Below are 27,150 nucleotides of genomic sequence, written 5' to 3'. Positions count from 1 at the left end.
CTGGCGTGGAACAAACGGGACGAACCGCGGCGCATATATGGATAACAACAACACTACACGCGCGCGCGCGCACGCGCTGCAACACAAAACAGCTGCATACAACGCGTGTCACTGTGGACTTCTGTATCTGTGGACTTCTGTATCGCAACGCGGGGCAACGCAACTCTGGGATGAGCGGGCCGAAGGCCCGCGAAATTCTAGTTTCATTACATGTCGATTTCAGCTCTGACACTTATTTCAGTCTGCCTGTGCTATTAACTCATTTTGGGGGAAAAAAAGAAAAAAAGTCTTTCTCTGGTGAAAAGCTGGAATTTGCGCGATGGCAGGCTCTCAGTCAAATCTGGTCACCTATACATTCACTTTCAGACCCATGGCAGACAAAAGAATGTGCAGGTTGGTGCTTTGCATGGTTTCCTCCGCCATCGGTGTATGAATTTGCGTGTGAATGGGTGATTGTAATGGGCAATCTATGTAAAGCGCTTCGGGCGAAATCGCTATATAAATGCATAATTCACCATTTCACACATTCAGCACAGCAACCACGCAGGGCACCCAACATGCTCATCAGGAACAGGTATAGGGATTCAGTGCCTTGCTCAAGTTCATTTAATTTGGGGACCGGGAACCTTCCAGCTCCCGTGCATATACGCCACACCCTGCGGCCACTGTCGCACTGGGTCGGGGTCTATTTGTCATTTACTGATACAGAGATTGCAGTGCGCTCCTCTATACATCCTCATATTGCCTTCTCATCGAATCACTGAGCAATGATGTGCTTGAATTAAGATCAAATCACACGTCTGGCCGACACGCGCAACTTGGCCGGGGGCTTGCCTGGCTTTGCACCCGAGACGGCCCCCCTCCCTGATCCAGAGAGTCATTACTGAGGAGGTTAATTCACTTGCGGCGTTTTGTAAATACATTCTAGCACCCCTGGACCCCTTCCTAAGGCCCTGGCCTTCTTCGCTGGCATCTGCCTGAGACCGGCCCAATCCACAGCACAGCACAGGTGGGGGGAGAGGGGGAGAGAGAGAGAGAGAGAGAGAGAGGAGAGAGAGAGAGAGGAGAGAGAGGAGAGAGAGAGAGAGAGAGAGAGAGAGAGAGAGAGAGAGAGAGAGAGAGATCCAGGGAGGGAGAGAGAAAGAGAGAGAGAGAGAGAGAGAGAGAGAGAGAGAGAGAGAGCGACGGAGAGACAGAGAGAGATCCAGGGAGGGAGGGAGAGAGAGAGAAAGATAGAGACACGAGTCTGTATCAGTGTGCATCTGTGTTATTTGCATGCTTATAGAGGTTTGTGTGTATATTGATGTTTAGTTTTTTGCGGTTAGCAGTGCATTTCTTATTATATCTTTTTGTATATGACCAACGGTTTCCGTCCCCGGCAGCGTGTGCAGTGTGCCTCCTACAGTAAATGGACATATTTGTGTGTGGCGGCGCAGAGTTATAGCGCACACGTCATACGACCACAGACGAACCTGAAGGCACTTTCCACTCAGATCAACGAAACCAACACGAAACCAACACGAAACAGCGGGGCACCGCGCGGACCTGCTCAGCCGGCCGCGTATGACCCGAAATGAGCCAATCTAATAAGTAGATATAAATCCAGCCTTAACGCATGCGACGACTTGGAAGTTTCTCCGACCAACTTCAAATAAAAGAAAAAATAAGAAGAAGAAGAAGAAAGAAGAAAAAAAAGAGAATAGAAAACGTATGTGGAGGTACTTTGGAATGATAAAAAAAAGATGAAAACCCACGGATCAGGTAGCCTATTAATTCACCTCTCACTCCTTAATTCGGATGGGAACGGAGGGGCGGACCCTTTTATTAACCGCGCTATATGTCTGGCTAGCGGGTGTGTGTGTGTGTGTGTGTGTGTGTGTGTGTGTGGGGGGGGGGGGGGGGGGGAAGGCAAGGGGGGGAGGTAAAAGAAAGGGGGGGGTATAGGCAGGCAGATGAGGTGGAGAGACTGTGAGAAGAATACAATTTCCATGGTTGATCTGCGGGAGCAGTTGTCAGGAGGTTAAGGTGAAGGCCAATCCAGTTGTAAGAGAGGCCAGGATTAAAGTCTTTGGGTTATGGATCCGGGGAGCTCTCGGGCTCTCAGTACCAGGGCTTAAGTATCATATCCGTGGACAGACGGATCAATACTACCCCCACTTTCCCTTCGTCTTTCTTCCCCCCTCCGTCTTCAAGGAGATTTCTGGGCTTTTTTTATTTATTTATTTATTGTATTATTATTTTATTTTCTCTCGCCATGCATGCGGCGCCCGGACATTCTGTTGGTCCTGTAACGAACGCGATCTGGGAGCGAGCGAGTCGTTGTTTTTTTTTTGGCCCAGTGGTTCTCAGTCTCAACCTGCGGGCCCCATGAATATTTGCCTAAACACTATACTGTTTTATTTTAATTTACAACGCTTTTTCTTTATTATGATACAGAATTTTAAGAGCTAAAAGTGTACTATTATGTTAGTGCCATTGATCCAAGCCAGAACACAATTGATTGATTGACCATTAAAAGCACACGGCGGGCCCACCCATCTGACAACTTAATGTGAACGCTTTTGAGTGGGCCTGATCAAGAAAAGGTTGAGTATTTGTTTATAGGCCCAAGGGCCTTCAACCCAAGTGGCTCTTGTGGGCTTGTTCTTAATTTATTTATTTTTGGTCTAAAATAGTGAATTTAGCCAATCTAAAAGCTTTAATAGCCCATACTTTATCACACGACAACGTATAGGGTTTAACAACACGATCCCTAGTATCCCTGAGCACATCATGAAAACAGATGTCGGTTATTTTTCTTCTGAAAATGCATGTTTTCCCCTGCAGGTGTTATTCACTGATTAGCCTTGCTAATATTCTACTGCTTTGCTACTGAAATGAAGTGTCCAGCAGAGGAACTCTATATCTATTCAGGGAATCTGAATAGATCACTGGGATCTTCCTCAGGAATGAAGATCACCTTCTTCTTCCTGAAGAAGATCCCAGTGATCGAAACGTTGAATTAATACATTAGTTATTCCTTACCAGTGTTGCAGACTATTTCTTTCTCTCAATCTGATTAGAATTAACATAATTACACCTTGGCGAATGCCCCGCCCCTTTCTCACTGACGATGTTCTGTTTCTGACAACGCACTGACAATCTACTGAACTGTTCTGTTTCTGACAACGCACTGACAATCTACTGAACTGTCAATGGAAGGACATGTGAAGTTCTCAAACGGCACGTCTGTAGGTAAACATTCAGCCAAAAATTACACTAAAACTCAGCACCTGTGCACAGTGTGTAGCTCAACAGCGCCACTTTGTCACCTGTTGGTATACCCTAAACATGCAGACAGACAGACATACATATAGGGGCAGACATTGCTGGTCATTGGAGTGGCTGCACCACTCAAAAAAGAAAAGAAAAGGGCAAACATGAGCGGAAAATCTACAAGTGTGTTGGAACGCAACCTGCAGTTGTGAGCCTGTGGATTGGCTGTTTTTATTTTTTTGGCAGAGATTTGCTGCCGTAGAAAAATAGAGGGCCAAGCATAGAGCCCTTGGCGACACAAAGTATATAGGGGTTAAGTGGCCAATGTCACATTTTAGAATCCATGTTTGAGGTGGGAAGTGTAAGAAAACAACATTTCATAACCTGTCAATTCCAGTCAAAGCAACAATCTTTGAATTATTGTCCATAGAAACGTCCCCTGTAATTCCTTACAGACGTTGGCGTAGAGTTTATAGACAGCGGCTTCTCAAAATCCATCAATTTACACAACCGCTAAAAAACTGGCAAAAATATAATAATCAAGCCTTATCACATGAATCCTGGTTTGACTTCAGACCTTGCAGCCTTTCTGGATCGAGACAACGCCTATAACTTCCTGGGAAACGACGAGCACACAACTGTCAACACCCTCGCCCCTACACACTCATGCGCTCACGTGCACGCGCACACACAGAGAAAGGCTCGCCGTATAGACTCCCCCAATCCACTGGCATGGTCATCACGCACAACCTTTTGTAATGCCACGGGACCCCTTTGATCTGTGATTGGTGCCCGACATGAATCAAAACGATCGATTGACCCTCGCGCGCAAGCGGCAGCCATGTGGCCTGGAAAACAATGGGGTCGGAGACCCCAATGTGTTGCACCCCCCCCCCACCCCCAGAAGAACGGGCCAGGTTGATAGCTGGCCCCACTCAATCACACTTCCCCCGCATGGTTTTTTGATTTAGGTGTCGGGGAAGGTGAATATTGCATCAAAGGCTTTGTGCGGGAGACAGTATAGTTTTGATAGCACCATGGTTCTCAATTTAGGGTCTGGGGGCCCGGGACCACCACGCAGGTGGGTCCAAATGGACCCTTACAGGCCGGTGACTCTGATTTGAACGCTATAGTTAAAATGTATAGTTGCTTGTGATGGCCACAGTATAGAGAACCCAGTGTTAAACTCTGTGGACCCTAAGCGTATGCCATGCCTTACCCGCCAGCACGAACCACAATCCGTGAATCATTATGCATTTAGCAGCGTCCTCTATATAAATGGTATCGTGCGGCCACTATACCCATGATACATTTAGCCGACTCTTTTATTTGTGGCTGGAGGTGCATGTGCCCAAGGCAGCGACGCGCGCCGTTCTTCCATGGGCAGAGAGGGTAAGATTGCACCGTGGAGAATGGGTAATATGGGGTTGCGCAGTCTTCTCTTAAAGGCAATGGCATGTGGAACAGTGATTGATTTAATTATCGTAATGCCCAAACCACACCTATGCATAATGGAACGGATAACGGAGGTGTTTTAGGGATTTAGGCCGGGGTGCAAGATAGCAATTTTTATGGCAATTTTTACAGAAATTCCGTATGCAATGCTACAAATCCCCAAATTGTGGTTTTAGGGTCTCTGGCATAGGGCCCTGAGGGTGTGCAAGTGCATGGAATCAAATGGACCCGGGTTAATTTGGTCACACACACACACACACACACACACACACACACACACACACACACACACACACACACACACACACACACACACACACACACACACACACAAGGGGCTCACGGTGGCCAGTGGCCACGGCCACAGTGGGCACGGGGACAGGGTCTCATGTTCTCCCTATGTGGTATAAACAGCCAGTCAGTCATTCCCTGGCACCCGTACACTGGGAGGATTACAGCCTATCCACGCTACTATAAGCTCTGGACCCACAAACCCCTGGGATGTGCGTTTGCCGCGCCGCGCTCCGCGCCGCAAACGCCAGCCAGTCGTCAGTGTTTACATTGCTTAGAGAGGATGGCAGCCGCTCTAGAATCCACTCTTTGGGACATGCACAAAGGGGAGACCCCCACCCCACCCACCCAATCCACCCATAAGAACTCCCACAAAGTACTCCCCCAGCCCGCAGCCCCCCGGGGAGGGGAGGGAGGGGGGGTCAGTTGTTCAAATTCGATTTCATGCCGCCGATCCGGCAGTGTTCGCTGGCAGCGGCTGCAAAGGACTCCGGGGTTGAGAGAGAGAGAGAGAGAGGAGAGAGAGAGAGAGAGAGAGAGAGAGAGAGAGAGAGAGAGAGAGAGAGAGAGAGAGAGAGATTAATGGGTGAGGAGAGAGGAAACGTGCGGGCACGCCATCTTACGCTGACCTAATTGAAACCACATTAGCCTCTTTGGCCGGCGCTACAGAGCTAGGGTGATCATAAGGCTGGAATCCCGGCCAGTCCTGTTTACTTGAAAATGATTGCTTGATGATGGCAAAACGTTTCAAATTAATTGACACCCATGTAGAGCCCCTCTGATGATGTCACCAGAGATGAATTCAGAAAGCTGCGGCCCGTCCGCCACAATCTGTGTTGCCAGGTTTTGCGAGAAAAAAAATAAGCCATTGAAGTCTGTGAAAACAAGCCCTGCATGCAAAAGAAGCGACTTTAAACCTATATAAGCTCTCGCGTTGTGAGCTTGTAGATCCGCTGTCTTTATCCAAAACGGAAATAAATAAAAATCAAGCATTTTAACAACTCAAATCTGGTATGGGGTGTCCTATAGGGCATATAGATAATAATAACATATTTACAGATGGGGCAGGTCTGGGGAAATGCACATACGGTACGTACATTTTTTCCTCGACATGAAAGGGTTTGGGAACCAATGGCTTAAACAATAATTACAACATTTGGAAGCAAGCACAAATAAGCTACTACACTCCTGCCCCCTGCAACCTGCAACTTACCAATATTCACAAGCAACTTTACAGGAAAACAAGCCCAAAGTTGCTTATAATACGCAGACATGGCAACACTCCCCTCAATCTCCCGCTCCCCCCCCCCCCCAAAAAAAAGGAAGGAAAAAAACCAAAAAGAAACAGCTGCTTTAAATAGATACAATTAGAGCGGGCTCCCTCCTCTGCCGCGGTGCATCACGATGCTTTCATTAGTGTGTCGTTTTGAATTACCAAAGATGGCCGCCAGGAGATTACTGCTGACACATTCCTGTAAACTGTAAAAGATGCGTCGTCGGTCCTCGTGCTTTTTTTTTTTACGAGCCTCTGCCAGTCCCCGGCCTGGCAGCCCGTGCCAAGCAGCTATACACACACACACACACACACTGCAGCAGATCACTGCCAGGAAAGAGATACGGCTGTACCCGCAGCCACTGTGCGAGGGCCCGCAGCCAGACATGGAGAAATGGAAAGTTAACCTGCTGTGTGTGTGTGTGTGTGTGTGTGTGTGTGTGTGTGCACGTGTGCGTGTGCGTGTGCGTGCGTGTGCGTGCGTGCGTGCGTGCGTGCGTGCGTGCGTGCATGCGTGCGTGCGTGCGTTCGTGCGTGCGTGCGTGCGTGCGTTGAGGGATGAGGTAAGACATATTTTAAGTAAGAGAAAATAGCAATACCACATATACATTGTTACAAGTCAAATTCCTGTGTTCAAAATGTCACTTGAGTAAAAATAAAAGTATTGCCATCAAAATGCAGACCTCTCTCTCTCTCTCTCTCTCTCTCTCTCTCTCTCTGTAGTTGAGTAGAAATTGGAAATTGAAAAAAGATACTTAAATTGTTCTTAAGTACAGTACTTGAGTAAATGTACTTAGTTACTTTACACCACTGCTTGTGATGGCCAAATGTCTGCAGAAGTAGTAGAATTTGAGAAAATGGACATTGTGAGGGTGAGAGCTGTTTTCCTAGTCCTCCTCACAAGAGAAGAAGGAGATGTTTAGAGGTGCGTGCGTGCGTGCGCGCGCCTGTCAGTCCCCGCGAGTGCTTGATGCATGTCTGATCCTCCCGGGAGAAAAGGAGAAAGGCGCTCCAAAGAAACACGAACACGCACAAAAGAGATGATTGACCGCACGAAAAGTGATCAAACTTCAAAAAATGTGTTTGTCTCGCACACACCACACGCTCACCTCCCACTGTGCTGTCTCCCACTAAATCACCAGCCGCTCTAATTCGCCACACTCATCTCATAATTTCATCAGTATAAAAAAAGAAGAAAGTGCGGCGCAGGGCCAGCGGCGCGCGTCGACTGTTTTCATCCCTCGTCGAGACAGATCGACTCTTTATTAACCCATTTAGACCCCAGTTCGATTCTACAAAATGTCTTCTAAATCATGACAGTTTTCTGAAAACCTCATGTTTCTATGTCAGTGGTTCTCAAACTATTTCATGTCAAGGACCCCTATAGAATTATATGTATTTGGCCGCCGACCCCCATCTCAAAATATGTTGTTTCAGGGACCCCCCAGAAGCAAAGATTTGAGTTAAAAACATTCGCTCTGAAAGGATATATATTCAAAGATTTGCGCCACATTTTCACGGTTTTTCAATAAATAGCAGACCTACAAGTTTGTAGCTTGTAGATCTGCTATCTTTCAACAGCTAAAGCACATAACATAATGCTTTAAAAAACACCAAAAGGGGGTTCCCGTACAGAATGGCTTAAGTGACGGCAAATAAATCACATTAGATAAGGATGGACCGCTTGGTTTTTCCCTCTCCTCGCTCGGTTCCCATGCAGACAGGACCAAGAACGCTGCTTGAGTGAAACAGGGAGAGAGCACTTTCAACAACGTCTTTGAACAGCCTCCCAGATACACAAGATGGTTGAACACAAGCTGGCCCTAACCGTTCTCTAAATCAAACCCTTGCCTCTGGACAGGGGGCTTTGCACTTTGAAAAAGGCTCTCGAAACATAGCCTCCCCTCCCCCAGTAAAAATGAAAGCATTATAGGGGGCTATAACTATTTATTTGGTATTAAGGGGGAACCGCTCCGCTATGATGTGGTATTTTAATATGAAAACAAAAGGGGTGCCGATATTACAACAATTGCTTTAGCGCGTACCGTCGGACGGCTGGCGTGCCTATAATGCGAGGCAGCTGCGATGGCTCGCCGAGGCAGCTTTGCTTCTGAGGTAGAGCGCTGCTGCAAGCTCGGCACCGTCGCTGCGGTGTTTCTTCTGTAACCCACACTACCCCGGCATGTGGCTTGAATAGAGGACTGTTTACCGGAATTACGTCCTAGTGACAACGTTGGGGGCCCCCCGGAGGGGGCTAAAAAGCTGTGTGTTTGAAAGCTGTTTCGCTGCCTGTCCTTGAGCGTTAGACAACATGACAACATGTACCACCACTCGGCCTAGTAGCGGAGTTCTGACTTCTCTCTCGTTGCTCAAATCCGCCTCAACCACTTCCAACCTCCTGTTTTGGGCATGTCATTTTCAAACTTATTTTTCAAAAATGTCATACTGCTCAAAATATATTGACTATTTCCGCTACTTGCAGTAAGTCTCATGAGGAAGTATAGGCTTCAGTGGTTAAACACAGGGTTTGATTAGTGGAACAAAACATGAGGGCTGGATATGTTCGTATCCACCTCCGTTGTTTATTACTTTAGTAGCAAAAATAACCAATCTACAACGAGTCACAGTGAGATTGTAGATCTTCTAATGTCCCTATTTTAAAATGAAAATGCGTTTGAGACATTTTTTGCGACCGCAGGTCGCAGTTGACTATGGAATCTCCCGTCAGTGTGTGTTGGTTGGTTGGTCACCCCAGGCAAGCCCCCCATCATCGTGACATCATGTGACATCAGCCCCCTGGTCACCCCAGGCAAGCCCCCCAGGTGCCCAGGTCATCCATGACATCACGTGACATCATCAGGGATGGATATATAGTAAATATGACCTGCTGTCGCAGTTAAGCCCATATGGAGATCCCTGAATTGTCATCAATATTGGCCAGCAACGCACCTGACCTAAAACCTCAAACCCTTAGATCTCCAGAACCTGTTCTGACATTCCATATGTTGATGCTTCCCCATCCATCATTCCTCTTCGATGTCTCCCTTTTGACTTATACCTGTCCATTCAAACTGTAGACACGCCTGCCCCAAAGTTATTAGTGCAGCCGCACCCAGCAGCCGGCGAGTTCTCAACAGGCCGAAAATGAAGGCCCGGCCCTACCTGGGCCCTCATCAAACCCTGTACACTCAAGAGAATGTCCCCGCTACCACCCTTAGATCTCCATATACTGTATGGAGCTGACCTGTTCTGACATTCCATATGTTGATCTGACCTCATCAAACCCTGTACACTCAAGACATGCTCCTTATATGGGAAGTACAGAATTCATTCCATGTTGATCTGCCCCCCCATGCCAAAGCGCCATGCAGCACTCGCCCAGCAGTCTGCCGTCAACAAGGCGGATGCGTGCATGCGACTTCACCCTTAGGTCGCTTCTCGCCCTCAGGCGTCTTACTGGTAAAAAAAAAAGTCAAATCGTGGTGTGATCAAAATCAAACATATCAGACAGCTAGCCTATACAAAGGGGTTAGCGTTAGGCGTATTAAAAGCAGAGGCATTGGATTTCCCCCCTGATTCATCCCCCCAACCCTGCTTGCTTAAACATGATATTATTCACAGCCAGCTGTGTGTGACTTGGGATGCCTTTCTTGTGCTGTGCCCAACGTACACAAGTCACACCAGCCTCGACCACACCACCACAGCACTGTCTACAACTCTCCACCACTGCAGCATTGGTTTGCAAGCCAAAACGCCTTGCTCTGAGGTGGCATTTTGGGGAGGGTGCACTCTTAGCGCAGCCTCAGACAGGCCCCTCCATGAATGGGATTGTGTCGCGTGTGCGTTGCACACTTGTGATATTTGCGGAGAGGATCCTGTTGTCTTATGCTTTGATTCAAAGTGTAAGATTATTTTCAAATGATCGGAATCTGATCGGGAGCTAAAAAACGTGATCGGGACCATGAATATTATATCCATATCATGACATTAGACTGGATATTGTCTGTGATTTGGGATAGTGTACTATATTGTGATATGGCATAAACGTGTTCTATAAATATAAATATCGGATCGGGAAAAATCGATATCGGCAGATGCTCAAAATCAAATGATCGGAATCGGATCGGGGGCCAAAAAAACGTTATCGGGACATCCCTAAAAATACATATATATTTTTTTCTTCTTTACTTTACTATGACCTGAGGTCAATTCTACAAATGCGTTCTAAATCAGCAGCCTATAGTTCTCAAACAACTTTGTGTCCCCAAAATGATTATGACCCCCATTTGATAATTCTTCGCTTTAATAATTATTCTACGACTTGTGTGTTAAAAAATGCAAAGATATTCAACATTGTTCAAACACTTTCACTTTGTGCTGCGCTGCCTCTGACTTATTGTGAAGTAAGTATAGTATAAAGTAATGAAAAAGATACTCAAGTAAAAAGTAGTCTACCTCAAACATTTACTCGAGTACAGTACTTGAGTAAATGTACTTGTCAAGTTCCACTTCCGACAAGTATACGGCAGTGCTTCACGGACTTGTCACAGGGAATTGTGGGAGATTTTCCTCAGGATAGTTTCACATTCAATTAAAAGATAAGCCTAATTTCTTCCTCTGGGGGCTTATTTGAGGAAAGTACAGTACAAGAGGCCATGCAGCAGACCTTATTACTGAGCTGTTGTGTCTAATTGACGATATTCAGACTGCGGCCATCTTGCCAGCAAGGTGCTGAATACAGTAGCTGCAACTTCCCATAGACAGCCCATTTATCCAAACAGAAAAGTCCTATCTATTGTATTAAACAACGTCAAACTCACCAACATTAGAGCTGTACAGAAAGCTTCAGGGCCGGATCTACCATATGGGCACTTTGGGCACGGGCCCTTGGGAACCAGGGGCCCCTAAAAAAAAAAAAAAAAAATGATTTTCTTTTTTTTCCCTTTTTTTTAGCTCCACAGAAAATGTCCCTGCTAATCCGAATGAAATAAATGGTGTCTAAAAAGATTAGTGTTTTATTGTTGGTGAGAAGGGCAGCTGAAAAGTGCAATTGTGTGTAAAGCAGCAACAATGCGCTAGATTGGCTGTCACTCTGGGTGGGGGGGAGGCGACCAATATAACGGCATAAAACTGCCCCAAAACGGCTCCAAAACAGCAAAAATGTTGCATGAGCGTGAATGGGGGCCCTTCGAGCTTCAGTGCCCAGGGGCCCTCAGAGGTGTTAATCCGGCCCTGGAAAGCTTGAATTATCCTCTTTCAATCTGTAAAGTTTTTGTTTCATAAAAATCCACCGTAGACAATTATGAGCTACTTCCATTTCTTTTCTACCTCATATGTCAAAAACTGTTAGCCCATTTTGGGCGGGAACCCCTTTTGGTGTTTTAAACATTATGTTATAATTTAGCTATTGAAAAATAGCAGATCTACAAGCTCATGAACTTGTAGGTCTGCTATTTTTGAAAAATCGTAAAAATGTGCCGCAAATCTTTGAATATATATTCTTTCAAAGTGAATGTTTTTAACTCAGGTCTAAATGGGTTAATTCTCAGGATTCGAATCCAAAAGTAGCAACAGTAGCCGATCTGCTTGCTTGTATGATCAAGAACGGTGTTCATTTCTGAAGAAAAACAAAAGTACACAAAAAGTTGGAGATAAGGGGTTTCTGCCCGACAGCTACGGTATGACGGAAAGGCTGTCTATTATCTCAGGAATTCTTAAGTGTTAATTGGGATCACTCGTTAAGCGTCTGTAATGAAAGTATTTCGACTGTCAACAGGTAAGCGGCACGTGGTCAGGTCTATTTGCGTTTGAGCGTGAAACCTAATTGAATCTAAATTTAAAACGGGCATATAAACAGCTTACTTTATATCATTTGAAATGGGAAAACTAAAATAATATTCCAAAAAAGCCCAATGCGTTCAAGTACAGTAATGTGTGTGTATAGCCGCCTGACGCCGAACTTCTGTTCTTGGAAAACAAGACGACTGCGCTAATTTGAATGTCTCTATGGTTACAGTAAAACATAATAAAAAAAATGGTATTTCTTCCAACAAATAGATAGTTTGGGAAATGAAGGTTATTGGTATAAATGTACTTTAAACCCTATACTTAATTAGTAGCCGGAGAACCCCAAAGCTCAGTATAGGTGCTCTCCTGTTATTCGCTGTACACCAAATATCCTCTCCGAAAATAGTTTTTCACAAGCTTGTAGATCTACTATTTTTGCCGAATGCGCAAAGAGAGAGGGTTCAAGTGCTTAAGACGCCAGGATTTCTGGGACACCTCTATTTCAAATGGCTGTGAATTCCTCGCCATATCGCCATCTGTCATCTGCGTGACTGTTAACCTCAGCACTTGGCTGAGGCCTCTCTCTCTCTCTCAGTCTCTCTCTCTCTCTCTCTCTCTCTCTCTCTCTCTCTCTCTCTCTCAGTCTCTCTCTCTCTCTCTCTCTCTCTCTCTCTCTCGTCTTACTGACTTCATCATCATCATGCACTGCTGAGAAACGGTTACGCAACGGGGCCAAAGCGCACAGAGGTCAGGGCAGTGATAGAAGTATAATAGAACCCTGAGACAGTCGAACCACAAAGCCCGCAGTCCACCCCTCTGGCCTCCCCGTCTGTGTCACTGAGCGGATCCCCATCTTCATGTACGAGAGAGAGAGAGGGGGGGGGGGGGGGGGGGGGGGGAGGGGGGGGGGAAGGAGAACAGTGTATTGCTTGCTTTCTGTTATGTATTCCCTTGTCGCATGCACACGCACACGCACACGCACACACACACATGCCGACAGTTTTAACCACTTTGACACTTTGTGTCAGTAGTTGTATTATTCGCCCCAAATACAGATTTTACACATCATAAAATAAAAAATGCACACGTTCATACTTTACACATATTGTACTATATAGGAGATATGGCTATACCATGCAGACTCGTTCACATGTTTTTGTTAATGAATTGCATTTTTATAATGAATTGCATTTTTATAGCGCTTTTCCAAGTGCTCAAAGCGCTTTACAATGGTTCATTCATACATTGGGAGGTGAAGCGGCGAACAGTCGACGCCAGCGTCCTCACTTCCCACATTCACACACCAATGGTGGCGAGCTCACACCGACCGACTCATTGGAGGCAATGTAGGGTTCAGTGTCTTGCCCAAGGACACTTCGACATGTGGACAGGAGGAGCCGGGATTTGAACCGCCGACCCAGGGATCATTGGACGACCTGCTCTACCTCCTGAGCCACAGCCGCCCTTGGTACTTATGGTTTGTTTTATTGACCACAATATTACAATAATATAATTGAGGTGTTACATTAAAACAATTTCTAGGTTCATTGTTTACCTGGTATCCTATAGTTGCAATGAAAGATTGTTATTTCAATAAAACAATCTGTACAATCTGTTAATGTTTTTACCTGGGAACCTAGTTTCTTAATTGGGACTATATCCACATGCACGTGATTATTATTCCTTCTGGAAAAGTGTTTACTAAATGCCTAAACATATAAATCGTACCGTATATTCTGTCCCGATTCCAAAGTCATTCTCCCTTCATTTTCGGAAACATTCTTCGCTGATGCTGAAGGTTTTACTTGACTTACTTGACCAGTCATTTATCTTGTCATCTTGTCAGCACAATCTGGAACATGTCATGCCGACATTTTCGCTGCTTGTACCTTTTTTCGAGTGAGCGCCGAATGTAGAATCCTGAATCGTCCAGCATGCATGGCACACCTTGCAAACACGCACGCATTTGTATTTCACCGCTCTTTTCTCTCTCAGATGCATATCTTACGTCAAGGACATGCCTGTTGCGAGTGGACCCATGACACCAAAATCTCAAATCATGTCTTTAATGGAGTTGGAACAACAGATGTTCAGGAGGCGGAGGAACACGCCTTGACCCTGCCCTTCACGCCACTCTCCGCCCTCCACGCCAATCTACCTGAGCCTATACTTATACCCGCCCAATACCACCCAGATGCTTTTCGTATCCCTCCTCCATCCCCGTCATACCACCTGAGGCCCAGCAGCATCCCCACTTCTCCATCCCATCCTCCCTCAACTCTCCCAACTCCTCCCTTCCTTCCAAGTTCCCACGGGGGGGATCAAGTCCTCGTGTGCCACGAGCCGACAGCCACACGACCCCCTTCCCAAAGACTCTCCAGGGTCGGCGCCCCAACCCCCTGACTCCGCCAGATAGGGCAGCAGAGAGTACACTGGGTTCCCCCCTCCTGCTCCCATCTGGGAACTCTCAGGCAGACTTGATGCCCGGCCACAAAACGGCCTGGCCAATCAGCGGCAGCTAGAGGCGGGATCAAGGCATACACAGTGCTGCATCAAGTCTGCCTGAGAGTTCCCAGATGGGAGCAGGATGGGGGAACCCACTGTACTCTCTGCTGCCCCATCTGGCGGAGTCAGGTTAGGAAAAGTCTGGGTCGGGAAGTGATTGGTCATCACTCACCCAACACCGCTGAAGTGCCCTTGAGCAATAAGGCACTGGACCCCCAACTGCTCCAGTGCCTGGAGCTGCTTAGTGGCCAACAGTATAAGACATGTGGTTGTACTGGTCAGCTCCCAGGTTTGAATGTGTATGTCTGTCTGTGTGTTTCTATGTGCAGGGAGTTGCTGAAAATGAGCACTTGTGTTCAGCTATACTACCCTGGGTAAATAAAGGGGGAAAAATAAATAGCCAGCACTCCGAAGACCTTCACATTTATTTAATTGTGCAGCACGGACAGACAAAGCACGTCTGGTACATTTATGTACTGCTTTTTGAACAAGCAGTAATAAGACAAGCTCGGAATATTGTATCTGACTCTTTGTCTTTGCATGTATTGAACCGAGAGTACGAGCTAATGAAGATATAGAACTCCACAGTGTGTGTACAATATATTTAAACACTAATTTGTTTCCACTGTCAATCAAAATGCTCAATCAGAGATTGCTAAATGGCAGCGACCATACTGTAACTGACTAGATGCACTTTATTGACTAGTTGCACTTTATCAAGGGAATGTGTGCAATATCTCTGTTTTTTATGTTGGTGTGTTTCATGGTGTTTTCTTTTTCTTTTCCTTCTGTGAATGTGCATATTGTTAATTGTATGCAGCCGTGACTATACTCTTTTCCAAGTGTCTGTTTTCACAACTGAATGACTACTGAATGAGATGAGTACACAAATTAAATGTAGAATTTTGCTTAATACATTTTTTGATTACATAATCTGTATTATTTTTAGACTATTCCGATACCGATATGGCATTTTTATGGCCGATTCCGATTATATGCTATATATACCGATTAATCGTGCATCCCTAATTTCGTTGTGCACACGGACAGACAAAACACGCGTGTTTTAGGAAATAAATGTTCCAGACGCACGGAAACATGACACCAGACACAACAGCGATACTTTAGTGGACATAATAGCATTTTTGCTTCATTTAGATAAGTTATCTATAGAAAGGAAACTAAAGATCTTTACACATGCACCGTTTCTTTTTTCTACGCCCGACAAAAAGGTCCGTCATAGTCAACATATAGTCATCATGGTATGTTAAAAAAAATAAAAACATCCATCATGCATACAATAATCAACCTTAAAATAAGGTAGACCACGAGAAACCATCCACTCATACACACTCATTGCACGTGCATGCGTGCGTGAGTGAGTGTGTGTGCGTGCGTGTTTGCTAAAAAGTGTGAGGTTGAGACCTGTTTCATCATGCAATGTAACCCCAGTGTGGAGAGATTACTGTGGATTACCAAGTTTTAATGATCCAAGCAACTATAGAAGAGATATTTTGCCAATGTTTGGAGTTACATCATTTCAATAAAACTGCACAACACAGACCTCTACCGACATCTAATTGTGCGTTAACACTACACCCGCTGAGCGTACGCTCCTACAGCTACCGGCTGCCGCAGAGAAAGAGTGAATAAACAGTAAAAAGCCCACATAATCCACTCCAGATTCGATGTGTTTTCATACACAAATAACTTATCATCACATTCCTAGGCATTTGAATGGAATACATAGATTTATAAATGATGAAGTCTGTTTCCCCCCCCCACACCTATAGCACCCATTTGTGTGGTATAGGCTAGAGGCCTGCAGGATTATTGTCAGGACTAAAATGTGCGTGCATGGGGCAGTGTGCCGCTATAGTCGGTCAAGCTAAGCTAACATTGAAGGTAAACACGGAAACTCCCTCGGGTCCACCTTATCGAGGGCTGACTCACGTTGCCTCACGAGTCTGTGACACCACAAGGAGTATCTCAACACCGGGGTGTCGAGACATCCCCACATGATTTTTTTTTTGGGGGTGGCGGGGGGGGGGGGGGGGGTCTCCCGATGATTTGCTTACTGTGCAACACTGGTTTCTCGCTCAACAGTACACAAACCAAGTGTATACTGCACATTGCCAAAGTGACCATTTCGTTATACCTAAGACCTTTTTACTGTAATACCAAATTGGCAAATGTTACTTAGGAAAGAGGCAGGGGTGGGCGGGGGTGTTGCCCGTTGCCCAGTTCAAATTTGACTAATTTGGGGGGTCGCATTTGGCCCTTGCTGTACACAACAGAAGTCTAGAAAAAGCCCTTTCGGGAGGGGATATTGAAACGGACAACTCTCCCATATAGCCACTTGAGAAGCTGTCCTGGTGGGGCGGCGAGTGTGGGAAAAACAAAGTCGCCTGGTGTATGGCAGCTATTATCTCCCTCTGTGATTAAAAACAACAGTCTGTCCCCCTGCCCCGCGCTGCGCTGCACTGCGCCCCCCGACTGACTCTCCTCCAAGCTCTGTCTCAACCCCCAGCCTGCCCGGCCAAGCCACCGACCACAGCTATTTCTCCGGTCCCAGCGCACTATTTAATCATGTGTGCACTCATGACTATTGTGGTCAGGCCAGTTTGCATATGGAGGGGGGGGGGGGGGGGGGGGGTGAGAGGGATAGTGAGAGAGATTTGGAAAGAGATGGACTATATGTGTGGAAAGAAAGAAAGAAAAAGAAAGAAAGAAAGAAAGAAAGAAAGAAAGAAAGGATAAATTAAATGTTTCTGTGCTATGGGAGAAAGTGGGAGAGAGATGGAGAGAGGGGACTAAAGAACGAAAGAGAGAAAGAAACCAAAGACATTAAACCATAAACAGCCAGGCGAGCAGAAGGCGGTGGGTGTCCATTGTGTCTGCAGATTAACCAGAGTAAGCTGTCTTCTGCTGTCGCTTTGACCCCTTTATTTTGTCTTTCGTATTTTCTTTCTTTCTCTTTCTCTTTCTCTTTCTCTTTCTCTTTCTCTTTCTCTTTCTCTTTCTCTTTCTTTCTTTCTTTCTTTCTTTCTTTCTTTCTTTCTGTCTTAGCTACCAACACATTCATTGGCACATATCCTTCTCACTCATACATCGTGAGACCAGATCATCTCCAAGCATATTTACACTTTATGCGCGTTTTCTCCCACTTGATCATATATAGGCCTACCGCAGCGTCACACAAAAGCATCAAAAGTAGCAGATACCCCAAGCCAAGCAGCGGTGGCGCGCTTCGGGGCTTTACGATCTGCCATACTTTCGCTATACTTTTGACTCCTGAAATGTATAACCGTTTTGGACGTATGAGGTTTCCACCCCGAACTCGGACGAGTTCCTAATACTTCTCAAGGCCTCTGCCATGTAGGGTTCCTATACTTCTCAGGGCCTCTGCCAAGCAGGGTTCCTATACTTCTCAGGGCCTCTGCCATGTAGGGTTCCTATACTTCTCAGGGCCTCTGCCATGTAGGGTTCCTATACTTCTCAGGGCCTCTGCCATGCAGGGTTCCTATACTTCTCAGGGCCTCTGCTATGCAGAGTTCCTATACTTCTCAGGGCCTCTGCTATGCAGAGTTCCTATACTTCTCAGGGCCTCTGCCATGTAGGGTTCATATACTTCTCAAGGCCTCTGCTATGCAGGGTTCCTATACTTCTCAGGGCCTCTGCTATGCAGGGTTCCTATTAGAGCTGGGACTCGATTAAAAAAATTAATCTAATTAATCAGAGGCTTTGTAGTTAATTAATCTCGATTAATCGCATTTTAATCGCATACCATTATTCAACCCGAGAACAGTGAGAAACCTTTTTTTTCAAATGTTTTTTGGTATCCCAGTGAATAGTGACTATGGGATTCCACTAATTTTCAACATTTTACTGTCATTAATATACCTTAGAGTTGTTGTGTGGATATAATAAGAAAGTCCCCCCCCATTCTGTGTTGCCTAGAACTGGAGGTCTGAAAAAAATCAGTAACATTATGAAGTACATCTCAGTGACATCACAAAAATGTACTTCATAATGTTACTGTTTTTTTCAGACCTCCAGTTCTATAGGCAACACATAATGGGGGGACTTTATTATTTCCAGTGCACACAACTCCATAGAAAAATGTTGAAAATGAGTGGTATTCCCCTTTAAGCAATACAATGTTTTTATCCCAACAGATAAACAAGAGCAGCAAGTGCCTATATAGTGTCTTCAGTGTGTATATGAATACTCAAATGTGCTTTACATGGCGGGGCATGAGAACAAATAAAAACAACTTTATTATGGGGGAAACATTTCACATGAGGTTGGGGCTGACCCACGCTTGCTACTTCAGTATGTTTCGCATCGAGGACAGCTTGACAGCGGTGAAATCACCGCGCGTCTCCGGTGGTCTGTAAACTGAAGCAGCTAGCAAGCCTAGCATATAAGCTAACGTTGGTCATAAATGGATCATTTCCCTCTGACATTGCACACAGCCATGCCGCTATCCACGCGTCCATCCGATAGCTTTTACATCTAAATGTCCCATCCATGGAGCAAAAGCGATATAAGCGGCTTCTTCATTCGATTCATTTGGGTTTGGGCTTTCTGACGGAGCTGTAGCAGCTGTAGTGTAGAGTAAACAACTGCTGCTGCTGCTGCTGGCGTGCCGCAGCCTATTCAGTACTACTAGAAACGCACCCAGTGAGAAACGTTCCGCGGTGGGGAAAAAAGGTGCGATTAAATGCGTTAATTTTTTTAACGCGTTAATTTTTCTGTAGTTAATTAATCTCAATTAACGCGTTAAAGTCCCGGCCCTAGTTCCTATACTTCTCAGGGCCTCTGCCATGTAGGGTTCATATACTTCTCAAGGCCTCTGCCATGCAGCGTTCCTATACTTCTCAAGGCCTCTGCTATGCAGAGTTCCTATACTTCTCAAGGCCTCTGCTATGCAGAGTTCCTATACTTCTCAAGGCCTCTGCCATGCAGGGTTCCTCGGGTTCTTTCTTGTCACGTTTGTCTCCGCATCAGTGACATCTTAGACGAGGTGGGCTGATGCTGATGATACTGGTGTGTTGTCGCTACAATGGCAGCTGTCCAGAGGTGGTGTTAGACACCGGGCCAGGTACACATTTAAATTTTGTTTAGTTTTTTTATATTTATCCGAGTGTGCACATATGGGTACCATTTTCTTCTTCTTTTATTTCTCAGTTATATTAACACATATGAGTGCCATCTGGTGGACAAAAGTGGTGGTGCTTGGGTGTCGGGTGTTTTCAGGCTATTCCGCTATATGATCCAATCCTTGCTCTACGAAACGCCAATGTTCCCGTCGCACTCTGCACCGGATACTCAGAAAAGACCTCCGAACATCGCCGTTCTGGTCAACACCACGGACAGCGCATTAGTTTCAGAGAAAAAAGCGTGCAAAGGCGTGGCCTATAAAACAGAAGCTAACGGCTATTGAGAAACAAAAGCAGTGTGGGGGCGGGGCCCTGGCAACTGTGCATAGCAACCGGAGCAGTTCTGAAAATGAAACACAGCGAGGCAATGTTATAGCAATATCAAACGCCTTAAGACGAACCTGCTGGTCATCTGTAACCGGCGTCATTAATTTATAGGAGAGGTATACCGCTCATACAGATCCAACTTGTTAATGCTATATGGATTGTGTAGTGTGCGGAGGACGGAGGCGTATAGGCAGAAAGTATGCTGCCTTTACACTCACCAGAACTCCGCTGAAGTAATCAAGACATCAAAACAAACGGCTCTTTACAGAATATAAACACTTGCCAGACCGCACAGTTTCAAGATAACATTAGAAAGAAAATAACAGTATATAGACAGTATATGTGTGCACACGTGTACATATTACAGAATAAACACCTTAACCCTTAAACAATCGACTATAAACTTAATTTAAATATGCATTTGGTTCGCATTTACCCTGGTTGCTATGAAACGGTCTGGTGTAACAAGGAGGACGGCAACAACAACAGTATTGCATGTCCACAACTCAAACAGTTTGCCCCTGCAGCAGCAGACACTGGAGAGACAACACAATGCGAACAGAGCAGTCATTCAGAACAAGACACAATGCCATGTCATCTTGGTCTCAGTCGTTGAACCACACGTTTGTATGGCATCGTCGGGGGGGTTGTCCCTGCGGTGTTGATATGTCTACGTTGACCCACGTTGACCCACGTTGACCCTAGTGATTCAACGCATGGAATTCAATGGCCCCAAACCACACCAAAGGGTTGAGTTTCAGCGTTAACTCCTTGCAACCGTTTGGACCCAGGGAGTTGCTTGGTAACCCTTTGATGTGGTTAGGGCTTAAGTCCCTCTGTTCCTCAGATATGACCTTGATCGGTGACCTTGAACATTTTGACCTATTCTTATTTTTGACCCAAACGCCTGGGTTATTTTGTTCACAGACAGACAGACAGACAGACAGACAGACAGACAGACAGACAGACAGACAGACAGACAGACAGACAGACAGACAGACAGACAGACAGACAGACAGACAGACAGACAGACAGACAGACAGACAGACAGATGTCATGCATGCAGAAGCAAACAAAGGCACACCTCACGTCACGCGAGTGCGATTCTTTTCACGTTGACCGGCGCCATAGCTCCTCCAATGCATGCGGCTTTCCGAAGTTACGTCACGTGGCAGCCAAGTCTATGGACTTGTAATGGTTGTTCATGGCAGTAAATGACAACGTATAAGACCTCATCTGGACCTTAGCATGAAGATGTCTAGTTTCCCCTGTCCTATACAGAGAATACTGTACTTGTAGACGTCTAGTTTCCCCTGTCCTATACAGATAATACTGTACTTGTAGACGTCTAGTTTCCCCTGTCCTATACAGAGAACATTGTACTTGTAGACGTCTAGTTTCCCTAGTCCTATACAGAGAACACTGTACTTGTAGATGTCTAGTTTCCCCTGTCCTATACAGAGAACACTGTACTTGTAGACGTCTAGTTTCCCCTGTCCTATACAGAGAACATTGTACTTGTAGACGTCTAGTTTCCCTAGTCCTATACAGAGAACACTGTACTTGTAGATGTCTAGTTTCCCCTGTCCTATACAGAGAACACTGTACTTGTAGACGTCTAGTTTCCCCCTGTCCTATACAGAGAACACTGTACTTATAGACGTCTAGTTTCCCCTGTCCTATACAGAGAACACTGTACTTGTAGACGTCTAGTTTCCCCTGTCCTATACAGAGAACACTGTACTTGTAGACATCTAGTTTCCCCCTGTCCTATACAGAGAACACTGTACTTGTAGACGTCTAGTTTCCCCTGTCCTATACAGAGAACACTGTACTTGTAGACGTCTAGTTTCCCCCTGTCCTATACAGAGAACACTGTACTTGTAGACGTCTAGTTTCCCCCTGTCTTATACAGTGAACACTGTACTTGTAGACGTCTAGTTTCCCCCTGTCCTATACAGAGAACACTGTACTTGTAGACGTCTAGTTTCCCCTGTCCTATACAGAGAACACTGTACTTGTAGACGTCTAGTTTCCCCCTGTCTTATACAGAGAACACTGTACTTGTAGACGTCTAGTTTCCCCCTGTCTTATACAGAGAATACTGTACTTGTAGACGTCTAGTTTCCCCTGTCCTATACAGAGAACACTGTACTTGTAGACGTCTAGTTTCCCCTGTCCTATACAGAGAACACTGTACTTGTAGACGTCTAGTTTCCCCCTGTCCTATACAGAGAACACTGTACTTGTAGACGTCTAGTTTCAAGGTCAAGGTCAAGGTCAAGGTAAACTTTATTGTCCACAAGGGAAATTTGTCTTGGGCTTTCACCCCAGCTACAGCCACACATAAAACATCAATGACAAACAAAAATACATTACAGAGGAAGACACAGCATTACACAATTGCACACATGATGTGGATAATCTAACCTCACACAGTTACCGCTGTTTCAGAGCCTCGTTCAACATCTTAGTTGATGCTGGTACAAACGATTTTTTAAATCTGATGTACTTCCACTTTGGTTCTTTGTATCTTCTCCCAGAGGGCAGAAGTACAAACTCGCCATTTAAAACATGGGTAACATCATTGACGATTTTTTGAGCCTGTTTTAATGTAGCCTGCTCATAAATAGACTGCAGAGAGGGGAGTTGTCTTACCCCTATGATCTTCCCTGCAGTCTGCACCAATCTGAACAATTTGGACCTCAGTTGCACTGAGAGATTACCGAACCAAACTGTGATGCCAAACCTGACCAGGCTTTCCAAGACTGCTCGATAGAACACTAACATAAATCTTTGGTCAACACCATGAACCCTGAGACGCCGAAGGAAGTGCAGTCTTTGCTGTAGTTTACTACAGAGACTGTCAACATGTGTATTCCAAGTTAGTGAGTTGTCAATACAGATCCTCAAGTATTTATATGAGGTAACCTGTGAGATGGTCGAGTCATGGATGACCACAGGCCTGCGATCACCAATACTCTTGGGGTCAAACACCATCTCCTGTGTCTTCTTAACGTTAAGAATAAGGTGGTTGTCATCACACCACTTTACAAAGTTCTGTACCTCTAAAAAGTAGTCGGCTACATCCCTATCCTTATCCAGAAGGGCCAAGATGGCAGTGTCATCCGAGAATTTAATGATGTAATTGTTCGGGTTGCCACTTCTACACTCATTTGTATACAGAGTAAAAAGGACAGGTGAGCTCACGCAGCCCTGGGGTGCTCCAGTACTCAGGGTTCTGCGCTCTGACATAGTGCCATTCACACTGACCCTTTGTGTACGTTTAGTTAAGAATGAATGGTACCATCTAATAATAAGAGGATGGACATTAAGGTCCCTCAATCGCTTAATTAAGAGATGTGGCTGTATTGTATTGAATGCTGAGCTGAAATCTACAAGAAGAAGGCGTGCATAGGCTTTGTTATTGTCCAAGTGTTTCAAAAGAAAATAGTCCAAGGTCAAGACTGCGTCCTCTATACCTCTGTTACTCCTATAAGCAAACTGAAAATCATCCAATGAGCAGCCTACCGCTGCCTTCAGCAGACATAATGATAATGATTTTCTCAAAACATTTCATGACTACTGAAGTCAAAGCGACTGGGCGATAGTCATTATTTTCCTTGCAGCCTGCCTTTTTGGGAACAGGAATTATAATGGAGTCTTTCCAGGTGGACGGAACAGTACATGAGTCCAGTGATTTTTGGTAGATGGGACACCAAGCCTCCGCTAACTCCTGACTGCATGAATGCAGCAGCCGGCCACATATCCCGTCTGGACCTGAAGCCTTCCGGGGACATGTGTGGGAAAACATCCTCTGGACTTCACGTTGATCCACAGTAATTCCCAGATCACTGTGCATGGGTACAGACTCTAGGGCAGCATATTGTTCATACAAGAAGTCAGCTGTTTCAAACCTTGCATAAAAGTTGTTTAGTTCGTTGGCCTTTTCCTTTTCATTTGACACACAAAGGCCCTTCTTAGCTGGAGCCATGTTAGTCATGGCCTTCATAGATTCCCACATTTTTTTGGAATTAGAAGAGGAGCAGTAGGCCTCAAACTTCTCCTTCTCCTTCCGTTTAGCCTCCCTTATTTTATTGTTAATCTCCTTCTGAATATTCTTCATAGTTAACAAATCCCCACTCTTGAATGCCCTTTGTTTCTTAACTATGCATTCTTTGATTTCCCTTGAGATGAAGGGTTTGTTATTGGGGTACATCGTTATGGTCTTTTTAGTCAACACATTGTCTTTACAGAATTTGATGTACTCCGTCATAGTATCTGTAGCCTCCTCCAGGTCTAGGCTATGGAAGAGGCTCCAGTCAGTGCAACAAAAGCATCCCTTCAATGTTTCGATGCCATCATTGTCCCACACATAAATGGTTTTAACCTGTGGTTTACTGCTCTTAAGCAGTGACTTATATGTGGGAATTAAATGAACAACATTGTGATCTGCATTGGCCAAAGGAGGTTTAGCCTTGGCTATATAGGCGTTCTTAATATTGCCATAGCATTTGTCTAAGATGTTGTTCCCTCTTGTCTTGCAATCAACATACTGCTGAAACCCCGGTAGCACAGATTCAAGTTTGCAATGGTTTACGTCACCCAAGACAAAACACGGTGCTTCGGGGGTGCGTTTCAATTGCCTGTGAACACAGTCAGCTACAGCGGTGGCTGCCCTTGCAGCATTTGCGCTAGGTGCAATGTAAACAGCACACAACACAATGTTACCGAATTCGCGCGGTAAATAAAAGGGTCGCATACTTAGACATAGCAATTCAATGTCCTGGTTACACAACGACTCCCTCACAGTGAATTGGGAGCACCATTTATCGTTTATGTAAACCGCGATCCCTCCTCCTTGGCTCTTAGCCGAGTCAGCTGTCCTGTCACAACGTACCAGAGTGAATCCGTCCAGGGAAACTAGTGAGTCCGGAACCGTCTCGTCCAACCACGTCTCGGTGATCACTTGCAGACACGACTCCCGGTACTCGTGTAGAACTCTGGTGTTTAATCGTAGCGTATCTGCCTTGTACCTCAGTGAACGGGCGTTACAGAGAATCACGGATGGAAGAGGTGGTCTGTACATCCTGCTCCTTAGCCTCTGTTTCACCCCTCCGCGTCTACCCCTCCTCCTCTTTCGCCTGTTGTTGTCGCTCCTCGGTGGCGTTACCAACAGTTCACTTGGGAGCACTGGGGCTAGGTTGACAGGGCTGTTGCCACTGGGTCGGAGCAGCCGAAGCTGGTCGGAGGTATACCGCAGATATGTCGCCGTTGTCGGCGTGGAGTCCTGACACGCCGACGAGTAACATTCCGCAATGATATCCCGTACGATTATAACGAACAGCCATCTCAGCGGCCCCATCGTCAGGTATCAAAAACACAGTCAGTGCACAAAAAACAAACTTGAGACACAACAACAATAAAAGTGGCGAGCTGGAGCAGCCCGGGTCGCAGCAGTGCTTGCGCCACCGGTGTCACTGACAACATGGCTCCTTTGAGAACCATCAGGGTCAAAACCCGCTCGGAGCCATGGATGAATTCGGATAGTTTCCCCCTGTCCTATACAGAGAGCACTGTACTTGTAGACGTCTAGTTTCCCCCTGTCCTATACAGAGAGCACTGTACTTGTAGATGTCTAGTTTCCCCTGTCCTATACAGAGAGCACTGTACTTGTAGACGTCTAGTTTCCCCCTGTCCTATACAGAGAATACTGTACTTGTAGACGTCTAGTTTCCCCCTGTCCTATACAGAGAATACTGTACTTGTAGACGTCTAGTTTCCCCCTGTCCTATACAGAGAGCACTGTACTTGTATAATCCTGTCTGACGTTTCAACAACTTCATGTCTTCACCATCCGTAACTAACCACTGTGGGGAGAAACACATGCACCCCCCGGACCCCCGCTGCGATGTCAAGATGCTTGACAAATTCCGTGTGCCGAGTGCAGGCCATTCCATGGCCTGGATGATGCAGGTTACACAGACCCCTTTAAACCACAACACAAGGATGACGTCCGTGAGTGTGGTGGTGCAAGGAAAAAACCAACACAATAAAACACAGGCATTGTTCTACATGAGCAACGGGGGGAAAAAAGCCATGAGGTCAGATGAGTCATCCTTTATGCCGTGCTCAACAGGAGGAGGCAGAGGACCAGGTTTAGTGGTGCACGCCAAAACAAGTCTGTAATAGCAGACCTACAAGCTCGTAGCTTGTACGAGCTTGTAATGCCCATGCAGCTAAATCTTTGGCCTCTTGGAGGGAGTCACAAATCACTCAAAAGTAGACCCCAAATACTCAGAAATACCCCAAGGAAACCAAGAGTACCCCAAAGTAACCCGAAATGGTCTCCCGAAAACCCCGAAAAGCATTTGTTTTAATTCTCCGTTAAAGCTGCTATAAGCAATAATATGTCAACATTTTATTGACCTTTTATTTTTTATTTTTTTGGTATTCAGACAGCCAGCAATGGGTAGAACGCTCCCAAAAAAATGTAGTCTCTGTGACACATCTAGGGGCCGCAATCTGCATTCAAAGATTTTCCTAGAAGCTTTGTCATTCATATTTTGACATATTATTGCTTATAGCAGCTTTAAATCTTCCCCACGGGATTTTTTCACTGTGTGCTACTGAATGCATTCTGAGTCATCACGTCCTCATCTTGCGGACTTGCAGTCATCTTGCAGACTCATACGATCACCACGGGGCGTGTACGGACATGGTGTGTGTTGGGGTTAGGGTTAGATAGATGGAAACGATTTTCAGATGGGGGTCTGCGGCCAAATGCACGACTTGAGAAAGTGCACTAGCTGAGCTACAGTATATGGACCTATATTTCTTACGGTAAACGTCTTATAGACGGCCTATCACATAACCTGTTTCCGCTTGATGTGCAAGAAGTGGTGGTGCTATGACTCCCATGCTGAGGTGTTACAGAACGCCTTTAACACAGGCCAGTTCACACCTCACCCGGGAAATCCCCACAGAGAGGCTGTACATATACTGTAGGCCTACTGTACACTCGCACCAGAGCAACTCTGTGTGTGTGTGCGTGCGTGCGGGCATTACTGTACTTGTGAGGCCATCACAAGT

The sequence above is a fragment of the Electrona antarctica genome (genome assembly GCF_951216825.1).
Source record: "Electrona antarctica genome assembly, chromosome: 18".
Lineage (NCBI taxonomy): Eukaryota > Metazoa > Chordata > Actinopteri > Myctophiformes > Myctophidae > Electrona > Electrona antarctica.
Note: the sequence above shows the minus strand (reverse complement) of the source record.